The sequence below is a fragment of the Cryptomeria japonica genome, chromosome 2 (genome assembly GCF_030272615.1).
Source record: "Cryptomeria japonica chromosome 2, Sugi_1.0, whole genome shotgun sequence".
In the NCBI taxonomy this organism is placed as follows: Eukaryota; Viridiplantae; Streptophyta; class Pinopsida; order Cupressales; family Cupressaceae; genus Cryptomeria; species Cryptomeria japonica.
Window position 1 is genome coordinate 623602899 of NC_081406.1, and position 21034 is coordinate 623623932.

Genomic DNA, 21034 nt, shown 5'->3' on the forward strand with positions numbered 1-21034 from the left:
GCCTGAACTCCACCGAGATGAACCCTGATGTCATAAATAAAATTTAATATTTGTCAAATTAATTTAGTTAATTTTTTAAATGATTAATGTGGGTTAAAATTGATTGTTCGTAGATCGAGAACATCATCGTAGAGAACCAGGAGAAAAGCCTAAAACGTTGAGAAGCCAAGCACTAGAAGCTGGAAAAGAAAAAGATGCTGGAATGTGTTGCAGGAGCGCAAGAGCAAGCAAGAATTCAGAGCGATTTCAGAGTGATTAAGAGCAACTAAGAGTGATCAAAGGTATTTTAGAGCAATCAGATTTCTTCTTCAGCGATTTCACTGACTAGAAGAATTTGTTAAGGGTTTTCATTGAAAGCAATCAACGGGTATTTATCTTTAAACATGGAAGCAGGATCATCATCTATCCCTATCTTCATTGTAAATCTGACTGTAGTAGAGGTCAAGAACCACCCCAGGCCAGTTTTCAAGCGATATCCGCATGTGGCTACCCTAAAAGATTTGGTTGGAGCATTTTCCCGTGTTCTGGAGGGAGTCGTCTATGTTGAAGATGTTAGGGCATACATACAATGTCACATTGAGGACTTGGGAATATCTAAAATAAAGGGCATGTACATGAGTGAGCTGATGGGAGAATCTAGAAAGATCAAACTGACATACAAGCACATTGAATACTTAAGGTTTACAAAGATTCTGGACATCCCAGAATTCAAAGATGAGATAATTAGGTATGTTTTGAGCAAAGTACATGGGGAGTTTATTTGGTTGAATAGACCTTACAAGATCACCAAGGAAGTCATCAGGGCAATCACCAATTTACCATCGGTTGGGCAACATCCAAATAAGAAGGTTTCAAATGATTATGCCAACAAAAATACCCAGTGCAACATTTGACAAGAGATATGTGAGAATAAGCACTATTACTGACACAGACATCAAATACGGTAGCATGATCATCATGTATAAGGTAACTCAGTCAAACCGACTGAATTTTGTTTCCAGTTCCTGCATTTTCGCTGCATACAAAATGATGAAAGAGAATGTGAAATTAGATCTATGCGGTTGGATGTTAGATGATCAATTAATAAACCTAGGAAAGATTAAGGGTGAAAAGAAAGGAACCTTTCGATATGGTAACTTAATTGTCTGTTTAATGTTATTTTTCATGAATGACACACCCGATTTTGGGAAGAGGCAATGGGAATATGATATCCCGGTAGGGAGACAATTGAAATAGTCAATTGCTACTTTAGGCAGTCAGAGAGATGACAAAGTATGGGGATATTTTAAGGGGTTCCAGAAATCTATGAAGTCTAGGGAAAGGGTTCCTAAGCATATTGTAGAAAAATATTCAACTGACATATGCTTCATGGTAAAGAAAGATGAAACACTTATGGAAGCGGTTAAGCCCTGGCAGATTTGGATTGAGGAAATGGGCTAGGAAGTGGATGCATAGATCCTTGAGGCTTATGCAAAAATATTGATTGATGTACCTATTGATGAGGCAGAGAAGCTCTGTGGTACTGCAAAATAGAAAAAACAAGATGTTGAAACAAAGTTCAACCAGAAGAAGAGAGAGAAGCAGGAAGGAAAATCAAGCAAGTTTGTTAAGAAAGTTTCACAAGATATTAAAGAATTAATTGATGGTGTCCTGGAGAAACGCGGGAAGAGGAAGAATCGAGAAGTACACATTGAGCCTATTACAACTGAGTTTGAATTTGAGGATGACACACCCTTGGCTTTCAAGATGGCTATAAGGAAGAAAACAGTGGAAACAAAGGTAGAAGCTAAAAAGCAATCGGCTAGGAAGGTTACATTCAAAATACCGGTATGGAAGCAAGCACCAAAGGAAACACCTTCAGTTGCATCTGGTACTGCAAGAAGGAAGAAGAAGAATGACACTAATACAGCTATTCAATATGGTAATGTTCCACCTAAAACTTGTGTAGAATTAGTAGATGAAATAACTAAGGATGGCATGTTAAAGAATGAATAGTTTTACTATGATCACTTAGAGGATGATGAGCAAAGAGAGGTAGAGGAAGTAGTATCATTATTTTTGGATATTTATAAGAAAGCCTTAATAAAAATTGAAAACCAAATACTGACATAATTGTATAATATGTTAGATGCTAGAAGACTGTCAGCAATGCAAGAAGACAAGCATATTAAAATTTAAGATTTGTTATTTGTTTGTGTTACTATTGCTCCAAAGGAAATGGAAAGGACACTTGAGGTGGTAGATAGAAAAGTCTTTAATATCAAACATAGAATAACCAGTCTGATGCTAGGAAGGGTAAATGAGATAATAAAAGAGACTCAAAAGGCATGGGTTAAGTTCTTTGGAGTGAACAAAGGTTTATTTACTTCACTAGAATCAAAGAAGGATACTATAGACATCCCAATTGAAGGAAAAGGAAAGGGGATTATGGGTACTTCACCCTCAGTTTTGAAAAACATTAAGATAGTGGAAATCAAGCCCCCAGTAGATACAAATGTACAGACAAATGTTGAGATATCGACTAATACAGAGAGTGAAAAGGTTGTTGATGTACATGATACTAATATTGGGGATGACAGTCCTCTAGATATAAATGTATAGGTTGAGGTTACAGTTCCTATAGAGGAATTGATAGTTACAGAGATTGCACCAAGTGGAAAAGCCATCGGTGCAAGTGAGGAAGCTATAAAGGATAAATCATCAGAGGAGAAGAAAGGGGAAACCAACACAGAACTAGTAGTAGGTCCATCATTGTTATCAATTGACACTTCATAGGTTGTAAAGAAAAATATAATAGAGATGAGTCCTATTGAACTCATAATGATGGTTGCACAAAAATTAATGGAGTGATCTACATATAAAGGGATTATTGATCAGTCAATCACTGTTTTACATAGACTAGTCTCAGAGTGTAAGATTGACAATGAAGCGAGCCCATCTAGCAAGCTTAAGACAATTATTGAGCATATTTCAAAAGATTTTCAATCCTTACAACAAATTTCAAACTAGCAAGCACTGGAGAGGTTCACTCAGGCTAAAAGAGCTGCATTTGTTCAGGTGATTGAATATGAGAAGAATAAGATCGATGAAAATTTAAATCTGATAGATAATTCTTTGAAGCAGTGTACAAATATATATAAGGTATGTTGTAACACAAATATACTTACAGTTCATGTGGATAAGAAGATAAAAGAATTTTTCAAGAGAAAATTGCAAATATAGCTAATTCTTTTGATGGATTGACTTTATTGACTACATCCATTGATGGTCAAATTTTGATTTTGGAAACCCAATTTTTTGTTCTTGAGAAGGAAAGAGACAAAATTATAAGAAGATCCAGAAGTCTGAGAGGCTTGGTGAGTCCCTGGTTGGACTCAATCAGTGTACATAAGAAAGAATGTATGGATATGGTTGGAAAGCCCACACCAGCAGAGGTAAGTGAGAAAGAGTCATTTGCACATATATTAAGTGGACTTGTATCTATTTTTGACACTTTCAAAACTGGTTGGGATACTTATCTTGAGCTATTGAAGAAGGCTTATCTGTAAATTTTGAAATTTGTTAAGCTTCGATAAGATATTTTTGGGATATTCATTGTACAGTTTCTTTTGGATCTTTGACATTCTTTTTGGAGTTTTTGATGGCATTGATGTCAAAGGAGGAGTGATATAGATGTGAAAAAGAATAGAAGGAGTTGTATACATTAGGGGGAGATATGGAGATATGGGAGTATGGAGTATTTTGCATTAGTGAATATTCAGCTCAGAGGGAGCAAGCAAGATAAAACTGGCAGATGAAACCTTGACCACTTTTCACATGTGTTGCCATCAATTCCAAAGGGGGAGATTGTTGGCATTTGACACTCAATTGGTTGGTTTCACTATGTCATTGATGGTAACATATTATCTTGTTTTGGCTTCATGTTTTGGTTCAGTTGTGTATCGACAGGCACTTGACAGACACTACACCAGTATCGACACTGACACTGATAGGATAGATGGATTTCTTTGGTTACCAGTAATGCAGGCCGACATGGTTTAGAATATGGTTATCAGTATTGGAGGCCGACATCTCTTGGATCCGGCATCGACAATTGTTTTTTATCTAGCCAACATGTAATTTGATATTGTAATTATCTTTGTAAGCAGACATAAGGCATGATAAGTTGTATAAGATATATAGGTCAGTTGGGTTATACCATTTTGATATCGACATGGTAATAGACATGGTGATGGATATGTGAATGTGATATAATGTGAAATATATCAAAGAGATTATATATGTGGGGATATTTATGTAAGGGTTATTCTGGTAAAGGGTTTAGGGTTTCAAACTAGAATAGACAAAGCTTAAACTGAAACTATATTCTGGCATATAAGATGCTATCTTAGCAGTTCAACACTTCTCCAGATTGTAGTCTAGATTTATATGTAGTCAGTGAGGCTCCATTTGTAATTGAGCAATGTGCTCTAGGCTGTAAACCTTCCTACAAGTGTAGGCCCCTTATATTTTGTAATATTTCTTCATATGGCGAATGGATTGATATTGTGGGTCACAAATCCCACCGTGGTTTTTCCTCTTTGAGGTTTTCCACATATAATTATGTGTGTTATGATTCTCATTTATGTGATTGGCTTATTGGTTGCTTTACTTCTTTCAATTATGTATGTACCGGTATACCGTTTGGTGTATGCATGTTTTAATAAGGCTAAAATTGATCATTTTGGTATAACATTGATTCACCCCCCCTCTCAGTGTTATTGGATTCCAACAGTGCATAGTTAATGAATAAGAAATACTAAATGTATTACATTTGTACATGAATAATAATTAAGGATGTTAAGAGTCATAATGGAAATGGTTAGATCGTTATTGCTTATGATGGTAGTAAGTAGTGACGTTGAGATACACTAGGGAGATGGTATTTGTTATGCCTTGCATATCTATCTCCCATTAGTTTCCTTGTGTTGAAATATGGGTCCCCTATTTTTGCTTTATGTTGTTTTGTTCTTTTGGTTTTTGTTTCTTTTACCTATGAACCCCGGAGTCCTGGAGTCCCAAGGTCTCTCTTTTGTTCTTTTTTCTTTATCCACCTCAGAACTTCGGACCCCTGAAGTCCCAAGGTTGGTCTCCTTTCTATGTGTGTTTTGTGTTCTTTGCCTCAGAACTCTAGAACCCTAAAGTCCTAAGGTGTGTTGTGTTCGGTTGTTTTTTTTTGTTGATCAAGCCTGGAACCCCAGAGTCCCGGATTGATCCTTGCATTCTTGCTTTCCTTTTTCTTCACCTCGAAACCTCGGGACCCTGGAGTCCTAAGGTGAGGTGTTTAGTGTTGTTTTTGAGCTTGGAACCTTGAGATCCCGGAGTCCAAGGTCCTATTTATGGCATTCTTACGGACAAGTTTGGGGTGGGGGTATAAATATAAATAGTAAGCTTTTTTAAAGCTCATTTGTGCATTTCATCTTCAGAGCTCTTTCTTCCTTTCCCCCAACTATGAACCTCTGCAGTTCCAAATTTCCCTTGTGTTCTTGGGCATTTTGTTTCACTGGGCTGGTGATTTTCTTTTCCCTCTTCATTGTTTTTAGATTAGATCTTGTTCTTTGTCGTAGTTTTTTTTTTTTGTTTGTTTTCTTCTTTTTGTTGTTTTGTTGTTTTCTTTTTCTTCTTTCTTGTTTGTTCCCGTGTGCCCTAATTTTTACCCTGGACCCCCAGAGTTCCAGGTTCATTGCTTCCTACCCAGCCCGGAACCCCAGAATCCTAGAGGTCCAAATTTTTGTTGAGCCCACCTTTGAGAAGCCCAGAACCTCGGAGTTCTAGATCATCCCTTTCGGGGAATTTCTATCACTAAGCCTAGAACTCTGGAGTTCCAGGGTCCACCTTTTATAAGTCCTCTTTCTAAAACCCTATTAGGGTATCTTTTATATTGGCCAGGACCACAAAATGAGCCTAAATTCCCTACCCCGAAATCCTGGAGTTCTGGATCATTTGTTATCTATCAAGCCCAGAATCTCGAGACCCCGAAGTTCTGGACTTCATCCATGCATACCCAGACTGAAACCCCAGAACCTCAGAGTTCTAAATCCTATTTTAAAGTTGTCTATCCCAAAACCCTAGAATCTCAGAGTTTTGAACCCTATTTTAAAAGGAAAACTTCCTACCCCGGGACTTCGAAAGCCCGAAGTCCCGAGGTGAATGAACTTTTAATGTTTTTGATAAGGAACTCCAGTGACCATGAAATACCAATATCAAGGACAAGTTTACGCCTGAAAACTAGATGATCAAATCAGGTAGGTTATTGATACTGAAATTGGCCATATTGAGATAGAAGATATTAGAACCTAGTTGGATAACCCCATATTGGAGGCCCTGCAGAGGAGAATCAAAAGATCAAGGTTAGTAGAGGCAACCATATTTTTACAATTGGTGCAAGCACCTAAGTTTATAATGATGATTGCCCAGTTCTACGAACCAGATACTAGAAAGTGTGCTGATGCACAGGGGAAAATAGTTATAGACTTATCCCCTGACATGATGGGATTTGTGTTTGGTATCTCGATGAGAGATGAGATATTCCTCTTGCTGAGGAGGAAGCCTTGATGGTGTGGAATGAAAAATTTACAATGAAAAAAGGGCATATGAATGAGAATTGGTCGGTAGAAGAAAAAAAAATAGGTCTCAAGGCAACAAAGATCCTGAGGGCAGACTTCAAGGAGCCTCAAAGAGACTTGATCATTATGCTAACTAGGGCCTTTGGTAAGCCCGATTGTAAGCTCGATATGCCAGGTCTCGATCTTGATCTTATCATGTACCATCTTTCTATAAACACTAGGAGTTAAACCAATCAAGAAAAAAGTCCATAAGATGCATCCTCATGTGGCACTTCTAGTCAAGGCTGAACTAGAAAAATTGCTAAAAGTTGGATTTATTAGAGCTATAGACTACGTAGAAAAACATCTGCTAAATGAGATATTAGTCTTAACTCCTCAAGACGAAGAAGACCTCTTTAAAGATATAGCTGCAGGGCAAGGTGGAACAAAGGTAGAAGCAAATAAGGAGGAGATAACATTCAATGAAGCGGTCAAAAATAAGTTGGGAGAATTACACAAGTAATAGGCTCTCCAAACTAATCTAGCCCATCAAGGTGCTTCATCTCATGATCCTAAACAAACAAATGCAGAAGAGAGGGATGAAGCAGAGGAACAAGCAGAGGTACATATTGTAATTGCTGATATAGTGTCACATCAAGGTGACAAAGATCAAGACATACCACAGTGACTTGAATTTAATTTTGAGAAGAAGAAGAGAAAGGAAAACCTCCCTAAGGTGACATTGCAATAGGTAATCATGGAGGAGCCCCCAAAGGTTAATAAGCCAAAAATTATACATCACTTGTCTAGAACGGGTTCCGGTGAAGTGGTTGCTAATGTGGCAGTTCTACTCTAGGTTGAAGGCCAAGCTTCTCCTAAATATGAAGTATCCCAAGTGAATTTGGGTAGGCAAACAAAGTGGGGAGAGCTAAATACTTGGGAACTAGCCACAAGTGTTAACAAGGGGCATTTAGAGAAAGAACATAGTTCAAACATGGAGCTCAAAGTGCAACTAAGGTAATACAAGCAGTTGTTGATTGAGATGAGAAAACCTCTAGACTCTTGTAGGGCTAACAACCTACCTTCGACCTCATCACTACTAGAGGGAGAAGTGAAGGCACTAGTAGAGGTGAGATAGGTGGCCACTGCAGCTAAATCATGGGCCCAAATAAATGTAGCAAAAATTAGATTATTTTAATAGGATATAATGGGGATATACCGAGAGGTAGTATAGGCAAGCGGAGCATTAGCCTATTGTTCTATGCAATGGGAACAAAAGCTAGGCATTTTTTATAACCAGTTTCAAATTTTGAATAAAGTTCTGCATCTAGGGGAAGAGGTAATAATGGAGAAGGATCTCTTAGGAGGAGATAGTTGCAAGAACCTATAGTCTTACGCATACATTTTGGAACTAAAGGTCGAAATGGTTCAACAGTATGTGAAGGATATGGTAGAGATCTGAGTCCCTCTGAGGCACTTGAAGGTGAGATACTTGATATACTACCAAGTCATTTTCAGGAAAGGTCTTCTATACTAATCAAGCCAACTCAGCCAGTGAAAATTGGGAGTCAACAAACACCACACATCATTCATGTAGCTCAATCATTATCAGCCTAAGAATTGAAAGATATCACTCATCTCTTTTTAGAAAAGAAGATCAATTTTGCATGGACGTACTCTGATATGCGAGGTCTCAATCTTGATCTTATCATGTACCATATTTCTATCACACTAGGAGTTAAACCAATCAAGAAAAAACTCCATAAGATGCATCCTCATGTGGTACTTCTAGTCAAGGCTGAACTAGAAAAATTGCTAAAAGCTGGATTTATTAGAGCTACAGACTACGTAGAAAAAGATCTGCTAAATGAGATATTAGTCTTAACTCCTCAAGACTAAGAAGACCTCTTTAAAGATATAGCTGCAGGGCAAGGTGTAACAGAGGTAGAAGCAGATAAGGAGGAGATAATATTCAATGAAGCAGTCAACAATAAGTTGGGATAATTACACAAGCAATAGGCTCTCCAAACTAATCTAGCCCATCAAGGTGCTTCATCTCATGATTCTAAACAAACAAATGTAGAAGAGAGGGATGAAGCAGAGGTGCATATTGTAATTGCTGATATAGTGTCATATCAAGGTGACAAAGATCAAGACATACCATAGTGGCTTGAATTTAATTTTGAGAAGAAGAAGAGAAAGGCAAACCTCCCTAAGGTGACATTGAACCAGGTAATCATGGAGGAGCCCCCAAAGGTTAATAAGCGAAAAATTATACATCACTTGTCTAGAACGGGTTCCGGTGAAGTGGTTGCTAATGTTGCAGTTCTACTATAGGTTGAAGGTCAAACTTCTCCTAAATATGAAGTATCCCAAGTGAATTTGGGTAGGCAAACAAAGTGGGGAGAGCTAAATACTTGGGAACTAGCCACAAGTGCTGTCAAGAGGTGTGTAGAGAAAGAACATAGTTCAAACATGGAGCTCAAGGTGCAACTAAGGTAATACAAGCAGTTGTTGATTGAGATGAGAAAACCTCTAGACTCTTGTAGGGCTAAAAACCTACCTTCAACCTCATCACTACCTCAGGGAGAAGTGAAGGCACTAGTAGAGGTGAGATAGGTGGCCACTACAGCTAAATCATGGGGCCAAATAAATGTAGCAATAATTAGATTATTTTAACAGGATACGATGGGGATATACCGAGAGGCAGTACAAGCAGGTGGAGCATTAGCCTCTTGTTCTATGCAATGGGAACAAAAGCTAGGATTTTTTTATAACCAGTTTCAAATTTTGAATAAAGTTCTGCATCTAGGGGAAGAGGTAATAATGGAGAAGGATCTCTTAGGAGGAGATAGTTGCAAGAACCTGCATTTTTACCCATACATTTTGGAACTAAAGGAAGAAATGGTTCAGCAGTATGTAAAGGATATGGTAGAGATCTGAGTCCCTCTGAGGCACTTGAAGGTGAGATACTTGATATACTGCCAAGTCATTTTTTAGGAAAGGTCTTCTATACTAATCAAGCCAACTCAGCTAGTGAACATTGGGAGTCAAGAGACACCACACATCATTCATGTAGCTCAATCATTATCAGCCAAAGAATTGAAAGATTTCACTCATCTCTTTTTAGAAAAGAAGATCAATTTTGAATGGACGTACTTTGATATGCCAGGTCTCGATCTTGATCTTATCATGTACCATCTTTCTATCACACTAGGAGTTAAACCAATCAAGAAAAAAATCCTTAAGATGCATCCTCATGTGGTACTTCTAGTCAAGGCTGAACTAGAAAAATTGCTAAAAGCTGGATTTATTAGAGCTATAGACTACATAGAAAAGGATCTGCTAAATGAGATATTAGTCTTAACTCCTCAAGACTAAGAAGACCTCTTTAAAGATATAGCTATAGGGCAAGGTGGAATAGAGGTAAAAGTAGATAAGGAGGAGATAACATTCAATGATGCGGTCAACAATAAGTTGGGAGAATTACACAAGCAATAGGCTCTCCAAACTAATCTAGCCCATCAAGGTGCTTCATCTCATGATCCTAAACAAACAAATGCAAAAGAGAGGGATGAAGTAGAGGAACAAGGAGAGGTGCATATTGTAATTGCTGATATAGTGTCATATCAAGGTGACAAAGATCAAGACATACCACAATGGCTTGAATTTAATTTCAAGAAGAAGAAGAGAAAGGCAAACCTCCCTAAGGTGACATTAAAATAGGTAATCATGGAGGAGCACCCAAAGGTTAATAAGCCAAAAATTATACATCACTTGTCTAGAACAGGTTCCGGTGAAGTGGTTACTAATGTGGCAGTTCTACTCTAGGTTGAAGGTCAAGCTTCTCCTAAATATGAAGTATCTCATGTGAATTTGGGTAGGCAAACAAAGTGGGGAGAGCTAAATACTTGAGAACTAGCCACAAGTGTTGTCAAGTGGTGTGTAGAGAAAGAACATAGTTCAAACATGGAGCTCAAAGCGCAACTAAGGTAATACAAGTAGTTGTTGATTGAGATGAGAAAACCTCTAGACTCTTGTAGGGCTAACAACCTACCTTCGACCTCATCACTGCCAGAGGGAGAAGTGAAGGCACTAGTAGAGGTGAGATAGGTGGCCACTATAGCTAAATCATGGGCCCAAATAAATGTAGCAAAAATTAGATTATTTTAACACGATATGATGGGGATATACCGAGAGGCAGTACAGGCAAGTGGAGCATTAGCCTCTTGTTCTACGCAATGGGAACAAAAGCGAGGCATTTTTTATAACCAGTTTCAAATTTTGAATAATGTTCTGCATCTAGGGGAAGAGGTAATAATGGAGGAGGATATCTAAGGAGGAGATAGTTGCAAGAACCTGTAGTCTTACGCATAAATTTTCGAACTAAAGGTCGAAATGGTTCAGCAGTATGTGAAGGATATGGTAGAGATCTGAGTCCCTCTAAGGCACTTGAAGGTGAGATACTTGATATACTGCCAAGTCATTTTTAGGAAAGTTCTTGTATACTAATCAAGCCAACTCAGCTAGTGAATAGTGGGAGTCAAGAGACACCACACATCATTCATGTAGCTCAATCATTATCAGCCTAAGAATTGAAAGATTTCACTCATCTCTTTTTAGAAAAGAAGATCAATTTTGCATGGACGTACTCTGATATGCCAGGGCTCGATCTTGATCTTATCATATACCATCTTTCTATCACACTAGGTGTTAAACCAATCAAGAAAAAACTTCATAAGATGCATCCTCATGTGGTACTTCTAGTCAAGGCTGAACTAGAAAAATTGCTAAAAGCTGGATTTATTAGAGCTATAGACTACGTAGAAAAGGATCTGCTAAATGAGATATTAGTCTTAACTCCTCAAGACTAAGAAAACCTCTTTAAAGATATAACTGTAGGGCAAGGTGTAACAGAGGTAGAAGCAAATAAGGAAGAGATAACATTCAATGAAGTGGTAAACAATAAGTTGGGAGAATTACACAAGCAATAGGCTCTCCAAACTAATCTAGCCCATCAAGGTGCTTCATCTCATGATCCTAAACAAACAAATGTAGAACAGAGGGATGAAGTAGAGGAACAAGCAGAGGTGCATATTGTAATTGTTGATATAGTGTCACATCAAGGTGACAAAGATCAAGAAATACCACAGTGGCTTGAATTTAATTTCGAGAAGAAGAAGAGAAAGGCAAACCTCCCTAAGATGACATTGCAATAGGTAATCATGGAGGAGCTCCCAAAGGTAAATAAGCCAAAAATTATACATCACTTGTCTAGAACGGGTTCCGGTGAAGTGGTTGCTAATGTGGCAGTTCTACTCTAGGTTGAAGGTCAAGCTTCTCCTAAATATGAAGTATCTCATGTGAATTTGGGTAGGCAAACAAAGTGGGGAGAGCTAAATACTTGAGAACTAGCCACAAGTGTTGTCAAGTGGTGTGTAGAGAAAGAACATAGTTCAAACATGGAGCTCAAAGCACAACTAAGGTAATACAAGAAGTTGTTGATTGAGATGAGAAAACCTCTAGACTCTTGTAGGGATAACAAACTACCTTCGACATCATCACTCCCAGAGGGAGAAGTGAAGGCACTAGTAGAGGTGAGATAGGTGGCCACTGCAGCTAAATCATGGGCCCAAATAAATGTAGCAAAAATTAGATTATTTTAACAGGATATGATTGGGATATACCGAGAGGCAGTACAGGCAAGTGGAGCATTAGCCTCTTGTTCTACGCAATGGGAACAAAATCTAGGCATTCTTTATAACCAGTTTCAAATTTTGAATAAAGTTTTGCATCTAGGGGAAGAGGTAATAATGGAGGAGGATCTCTTAGGAGGAGATAGTTGCAAGAACCTATAGTCTTACGCATACATTTTGGAACTAAAGGTTGAAATGGTTCAGTAGTATCTGAAGCATATGGTAGAGATCTGAGTCCCTCTGAGGCACTTGAAGTTAAGATACTTCATATACTGCGAAGTCATTTTTAGGAAAGGTCTTCTATACTAATCAAGCCAACTCAGCTAGTGAACAGTGGGAGTCAAGAGACACCACACATCATTCATGTAGCTCAATCATTATCATCCTAAGAATTGAAAGATTTCACTCATCTCTTTTTAGAAAAGAAGATCAATTTTGCATGGACGTACTCTGATATGCCAGGTCTCGATCTTGATCTTATCATATACCATCTTTCTATCACACTAGGTGTTAAACCAATCAAGAAAAAGATTCATAAGATGCATCCTCATGTGGTACTTCTATTCAAGGCTGAACTAGAAAAATTGCTAAAAGCTGCATTTATTAGAGCTATAGACTACGTAGAAAAAGATCTGCTAAATGAGATATTAATCTTAACTCCTCAAGACTAAGAAGACCTCTTTAAAGATAATGCTACAGGGCATGATGGAACAGAGGTAGAAGCAGATAAGGAGGAGATAACATTAAATGAAGCGGTCAACAATAAGTTGGGAGAATTACACAAGCAATAGGCTCTCCAAACTAATCTAGCCCATCAAGGTGCTTCATCTCATGATACTAAACAAACAAATGCAGAAGAGAGGGATGAAGTAGAGGAACAAGCAGAGGTGCATATTGTAATTGATGATATAGTGTCACATCAAGGTGACAAAGATCAAGAAAAACCACAGTGGCTTGAATTTAATTTCAAGAAGAAGAAGAGAAAGGCAAACCTCACTAAGGTGACATTGCAACAGGTAATCATGGAGGATCCCCCAAAGGTTATTAAGCCAAAAATTATACATCACTTGTCTAGAACAGGTTCTGGTGAAGTGGTTGCTAATGTGGGAGTTCTACTCTAGGTTGAAGGTCAAGCTTCTCCTAAATATGAAGTATCTCATGTGAATTTGGGTAGCAAAACAAAGTGGGGAGAGCTAAATACATGAGAACTAGCCACAAGTGTTGTCAAGTGGTGTGTATAGAAAGAACATAGTTCAAAAATGGAGCTCAAAGCGCAACTAAGGTAATACAAGTAGTTGTTGATTGAGATGAGAAAACCTCTAGACTCTTGTAGGGCTAACAGCCTACCTTAGACCTCATCACTGCTAGAGGGAGAAGTGAAGGCACTAGTAGAGGTGAGATAGGTGGCCACTGCAACTAAATCATGGGCCCAAATAAATGTAGCAAAAATTAGATTATTTTAATAGGATACGATGGGGATATACCGAGAGGCAGTACAGGCAAGTGGAGCATTAGCCTCTTGTTCTACGCAATGGGAACAAAAGCTAGGCATTTTTTATAACCAGTTTCAAATTTTGAATAAAGTTCTGCATCTAGGGGAAGAGGTAATAATGGAGGAGGATCTCTTAGGAGGAGATAGTTGCAAGAACCTGCAGTCTTATGCATACATTATGGAACTAAAGGTCGAAATGGTTCAGCAGTATGTGAAGGATATGGTAGAGATCTGAGTCCCTCTGAGGCACTTGAAGTTGAGATACTTGATATACTGCCAAGTCATTTTCAGGAAAGGTTTTCTATGCTAATAAAGCCAACTCAGCTAGTGAAGATTGGGAGTCAAGAGACACCACACATCATTCATGTAGCTCAATCATTATCAGCCAAAGAATTGAAAGATTTCACTCATCTCTTTTTAGAAAAGAAGATCAATTTTGCATGGACGTACTCTTATATGCCAGGTCTTGATCTTGATCCTATCTTATACCATCTTTCTATCACACTAGGAGTTAAACCAATCAAGAAAAAACTCCATAAGATGCATCCTCATGTGGTACTTCTAGTCAAGGCTGAACTACAAAATTGCTAAAAGCTGGATTTATTAGAGCTATAGACTAAGTAGAAAAAGATCTGCTAAATGAGATATTAGTCTTAACTCCTCAAGACTAAGAAGACCTCTTTAAAGATATAGCTGCAGGACAAGGTGGAACAAAGGTAGAAGCAGATAAGGAGGAGATAACATTCAATGAAGCGGTCAACAATAAGTTGGGAGAATTACACAAGCAATAAGCTATCCAAACTAATCTAGCCCATCAAGGTGCTTCATCTCATGATCCTAAACAAACAAATGCAGAAGAGAGGGATGAAGCAAAGGAAGAAGCAGAGGTGCATATTGTAATTGCTGATATAGTGTCACATCAAGCTGACAAAGATCAAGAAATACCACAGTGGCTTGAATTTAATTTCGAGAAGAAGAAGAGAAAGGCAAACCTCCCTAAGGTGACATTGCAATAGGTAATCATCGAGGAGTCCCCAAAGGTTAATAAGCCAAAAATTATACATCACTTGTGTAGACCGGGTTCCGGTGAAGTGGTTGCTAATATGGTAGTTCTACTCTAGGTTGAAGGTCAAGATTCTCCTAAATATGAAGTATCCCAAGTGAATTTGGGTAGGCGAACAAAGTGGGTAGAGCTAAATACTTGGGAACTAACCACAAGTGTTGTCAAGGGGCGTGTAGAAAGGAACATAGTTCAAACATGGAGCTCAAAGTGCAACTAAGGTAATACATGCAGTTGTTGATTGAGATGAGAAAACCTCTAGACTCTTGTAGGGCTAACAACCTACCTTCGACCTCATCACTGCCAGAGGGAGAAGTGAAGGCACTAGTAGAGGTGAGATAGGTGGCCACTGCAGCTAATTCATGGGCCCAAATAAATGTAGCAAAAATTAGATTATTTTAATAGGGTACTATGGGGATAAACCGAGACGTAGTACAGGCAAGTCGAGCATTAGCCTCTTGTTCTACGCAATGGGAACAAAAGCTAGGCTTTTTTTATAACCAGTTTCAAATTTTGAATAAAGTTCTGCATCTAGGGGAAGAGGTAATAGTGGAGGAGGATCTTTAAGGAGGAGATAGTTGCAAGAACCTGGAGTCTTACGCATACATTTTGGAACTAAAGGTCGAAATGGTTCAGCAGTATGTGAAGGATATGGTATAGATCTGAGTCCCTTTGAGGCACTTGAAGGTGAGATACTTGATATACTGCCAAGTCATTTTTAGGAAAGGTCTTCTATACTAATCAAGCAAACTCAGCCAGTGAACATTGGGAGTCAAGAGACACCACACATCATTCATGTAGCTCAATCATTATTAGCCAAAGAAATGAAAGATTTCACTCATTTCTTTTTAGAAAAGAAGATCAATTTTGCATGGACGTACTCTGATATGCTAGGTCTCGATCTTGATCTTATCATGTACCATCCTTCTATCACACTAGGAGTTAAACCAATCAAGAAAAAACTCCATAAGATGAATCCTCATGTGGTACTTCAAGTCAAGGCTAAACTAGAAAAATTGCTAAAAGCTGGATTTATTAGAGCTATAGACTACGTAGAAAAAGATCTGCTAAATGAGATATTAGTCTTAACTCCTCAAGACTAAGAAGACCTCTTTAAAGATATAGCTACAGGGCAAGGTGGAATAGAGGTAGAAGCAGATAAGGAGGAGATAACATTCAATGAAGTGGTCAACAATAAGTTTGGAGGATTACACAAGCAATAGGCTCTCCAAACTAATCTAGCCCATCAAGGTGCTTCATCTCATGATCCTAAACAAACAAATGCAGAAGAGAGGGATGAAGCAGAGGAACAAGGAGAGGTGCATATTGTAATTGCTGATATAGTGTCACATCAAGGTGACAAAGTTCAAGACATACCACAGTGGCTTGAATTTAATTTCAAGAAAAAGAAGAGAAAGGCAAACCTCCCTAAGGTGACATTGCAACAGGTAATCATGGAGGAGCCCCTAAAGGTTAATAAGCTAAAAATTATACATCACTTGTCTAGAATGGGTTTGGGTGAAGTGGTTGCTAATGTGGCAGTTCTACTCTAGGTTGAAGGTCAAGCTTCTCCTAAATATGAAGTATCCCAAGTAAATTTGGGTAGGCAAACAAACTGGGGAGAGTTAAATACTTGGGAACTAGCCAAAAGTGTTGTCAAGGGGTGTGTAGAGAAAGAACATAGTTCAAACATGGAGCTCAAAGCACAACTAAGGTAATACAAGCAGTTGTTGATTGAGATGAGAAAACCTATAGACTCTTGTTCGGCTAACAACCTACCTTCGACATCATCACTCCCAGAGGGAGAAGTGAAGGCACTAGTAGAGGTGAGATAGGTGGCCACTCTAGCTAAATCATGGGCACAAATAAATGTAGCAAAAATTAGATTATATTAACAGGATATGATGGGGATATACCGAGAGGCAGTACAGGCAAGTGGAGCATTAGCCTCTTGTTCTACACAATGGGAACAAAAGCTAGGCATTTTTTATAACCAGTTTGAAATTTTGAATAAAGTTCTGTATCTAGGGGAAGAGGTAATAATGGAGGAGGATCTCTTAGGAGGAGATAGTTGCAAGAACCTGTAGTCTTACGCATACATTTTGGAACTAAAGGTTGAAATGGTTCAGTAGTATGTGAAGCATATGGTAGAGATCTGAGTCCCTCTGAGGCACTTGAAGTTGAGATACTTCATATACTGTCAAGTCATTTTAAGGAAAGGTCTTCTATACTAATCAAACCAACGCAACCAGTGAACATTGGGAGTCAAGAGACACCACACATCATTCATGTAGCTCAATCATTATTAGCCAAAAAAATGAAAGATTTCACTCATCTCTTTTGAGAAAAGAAGATCAATTTTGCATGGACGTACTCTGATATGCCAGGTCTCAATCTTGATCTTATCATATACCATCTTTCTATCACACTAGGAGTTAAACCAATCAAGAAAAAAATTCATAAGATGCATCCTCATGTGGTACTTCTAGTCAAGGCTGAACTAGAAAAATTGCTAAAAGCTGGATTTATTAGAGCTATAGACTACGTAGAAAAAGATCTACTAAATGAGATATTAGTCTTAACTCCTCAAGACTAAGAAGACCTCTTTAAAGAAAAAGCTACAGGGCAAGGTGGAACAGAGGTAGAAGCAGATAGGGAGGAGATAACATTCAATGAAGTGGTCAACAATAAGTTGGGAGAATTACAGAAGCAATAGGCTCTTCAAACTAATCTAGCCCATCAAGGTGCTTCATCTCATGATCCTAAAAAAACAAATGCAGAAGAGAGGGATGAAGTAGAGGAACAAGCAGAGGTGCATATTGTAATTGATGATATAGTGTCACATCAAGGTGACAAAGAAATAGACAAACCACAGTGGCTTCAATTTAATTTCGAGAAGAAGAAGAGAAAGGCAAACCTCCCTAAGATGACATTGCAACAGGTAATCATGGAGGATCCCCCAAAGGTTAATAAGCCAAAAAATATACATCACTTGTCTAGAACGGGTTCCAGTGAAGTGGTTGCTAATGTGGCAGTTCTACTCTAGGTTGAATGTCAAGCTTCTCCTAAATATGAAGTATCCCAAGTGAATTTGGGTAGGTTAAAAAAGTCTGGAGAGCTAAATACCCTGGAACAAGCCACAAGTGTTGTCAAGGGGCGTGTAGAGAAAGAACATAGTTCAAACATGGAGCTCAAAGTGCAGCTAAGGTAATACAAGCAATTGTTGATTGAGATGACAAAACCTCTAGACTCTTGTAGGGCTAACAACCTACCTTCGACCTCATCACTGCCAGAGGGAGAAGTGAAGGCACTAGTAGAGGTGAGATAGGTGGCCACTATAGCTAAATCATGGGCCCAAATAAATGTAGTAAAAATTAGATTATTTTAACAAGATACGATGGGGATATACCGAGAGGCAGTACAGGCAAGTGGAGCATTAGCCTCTTGTTCTACACAATGGGAACAAAAGCTAGGCATTTTTTATAACGAGTTTCAAATTTTGAATAAAGTTCTACATCTAGGGGAAGAGGTAATAATGGAGGAGGATCTCTTAGGAGGAGATAGTTGCAAGAACCTGCAGTCTTACGTATACATTTTGGAACCAAAAGGTTGAAATGGTTCAGCTGTATGTGAAGTATATGGTAGAGGTCTGAGTCCCTCTAAGGCACTTGAAGGTGAGATACTTGATATACTGCCAAGTCATTTTTAGGAATGGTCTTCTATACTCATCAAGCCAACTGAGCCAGTGAACATTGGGAGTCAAGAGACACCACACATCATTCATGTAGCTCAATCATTATCAACCAAAGAATTGAAAGATTTCACTCATCTCTTTTAGGAAAGAAGATAAATTTTTCATGGATGTACTCTGATATGCCAGGTGTCAATCTTGATCTTATCATGTACCATCTTTCTATTACACTAGGAGTTAAACCGATCAAGAAAAAACTCCATAAGATGCATCCTCATGTGGTACTTCTAGTCAAGGGTGAACTAGAAAAATTGCTAAAAGATGGATTTATTAGAGCTATAGACTACATAGAAAAAGATCTGCTAAATGAGATATTAGTCTTAACTCCTCAAGACTAAGAAGACCTCTTTAAAGATATAGCTGCAGGGCAAGGTGGAACAGAGGTAGAAGCAGATAAGCAGGAGATAACATTCAATGAAGCGGTCAACAATAAGCTGGGAGAATTACACAAGCAATAGGCTCTCCAAACTAATCTAGCCCATCAAGGTGCTTCATCTCATGATCCTAAACAAACAAATGCAGAAGAGAGGGATGAAGCAGAGGAACAAGGAGAGGTGCATATTGTAATTGCTGATATAGTGTCATATTAAGGTGACAAAGATCAAGACATACCACAGTGGCTTGAATTTAATTTTGAGAAGAAGAAGAGAAAGGCAAACCTCCCTAAGGTGACATTGCAACAGGTAATCATGGAGGAGCCCCCAAGGGTTAATAAGCCAAAAATTATACACCACTTGTCTAGAATGGGTTCCGGTGAAGTGGTTGCTAATGTGGTAGTTCTAATCTAGGTTGAATGTCAAGCTTCTCCTAAATATGAAGCATGGCACGTGAATTTGGGTAGGTAAACAAAGTGGGGATAGCTAAATACTGGAGAACTAGCCACAAGTGTTGTCAACGGGTGTGTAGAGAAAGAACATAGTTCAAACAAGGAGCTCAAAGTTCAACTAAGGTAATACAACCAGTTGTTGATTGAGATGAGAAAACCTCTAGACTTTTGTAGGGCTAACAACCTACATTCGACCTCATCACTGCCAGAGGGAGAAGTGAACGCACTAGTAGAGGTGAGATAGGTGGCCACTATAGCTAAATCATGGGCCCAAATAAATTTAGCAAAAATTACATTATTTTAACATGATACGATGGGGATATACCGAGAGGCAGTACAGGCAAGTGGAGCATTAGCCTCTTGTTCTATGCAATGGGAACAAAAGCTAGGCATTTTTTATAACCAGTTTCAAATTTTGAATAAAGTTCTGCATCTAGGGGAAGAGGTAATAATGGAGGAGGATCTCTTAGGAGGAGATAGTTGCAAGAACCTGCAGTCTTAAGCATACATTTTGGAACTAAAGGTCGAAATGGTTTAGTTGTATGTGAAGGATATGGTAGAGATCTGAGTCCCTCTGAGGCACTTGAAGGTGAGATACTTGATATACTGCCAAGTCATTTTCAGGAATGGTCTTCTATACTAATCAAGCCAACTCAGCCAGTGAACAATGGGAGTCAAGACACACCACACATCATTCATTTAGCTCAATCATTATCAGCCAAAGAATTGAAAGATTTCACTCATCTCTTTTTAGAAAAGGAGATCAATTTTGCATGGACGTACTCTGATATGCCATGTCTCGATCTTGATCTTATCATATACCATCTTTCTATCAGACTAGGAGTTAAACCAATCAAGAAAAAACTTCATTAGATGCATCCTCATGTGGTACTTCTAGTCAAGGCTGAACTAGAAAACTTGCTAAAAGCTCAATTTATTAGAGCTATAGACCACATAGAAAAAGATCTGCTAAATGAGATATTAGTCTTAACTGCTCAAGACTAAGAAGACCTCTTTAAAGATATAGCTGCAGGGCAAGGTGGAACAGAGGTAGAAGCAGATAAGGAGGAGATAACATTCAATGAAGCGGTCAACAATAAGTTGGGAGAATTACACAAGCAATAGGCTCTCCAAACTAATCTAGCCCATCAAGGTGCTTCATCTCATGATCCTAAACAAACAAATACAGAAGAGAGGAATGAAGCAGAGGTGCATATTGTAATTGTTGATATAGTGTCACATCAAGGTGACAAAGATCAAGGCATACCACAGTGGCTTGAATTTAATTTCGAGAAGAAGAAGAGAAAGGCAAACCTCCCTAAATTGACATTGCAACAGGTAATCATGGAGGAGCCCCCAAAGGTTAATTAGCCAAAAATTATACATCACTTGTCTAGAACGGGTTCCGGTGAAGTGGTTGCTAATGTGGCAGTTCTACTCTAGGTTGAAGGTCAAGCTTCTCCTAAATATGAAGTATCCCAAGTGAATTTGGGTAGGAAAACAAAGTGGGGAGAGCTAAATAATTGGGAACTAGCCACAAGTGTTATCAAGGGGCGTGTAGAGAAAGAACATAGTTCAAACATGGAGCTCAAAGCGCAACTAAGGTAATACAAGCAATTGTTGAT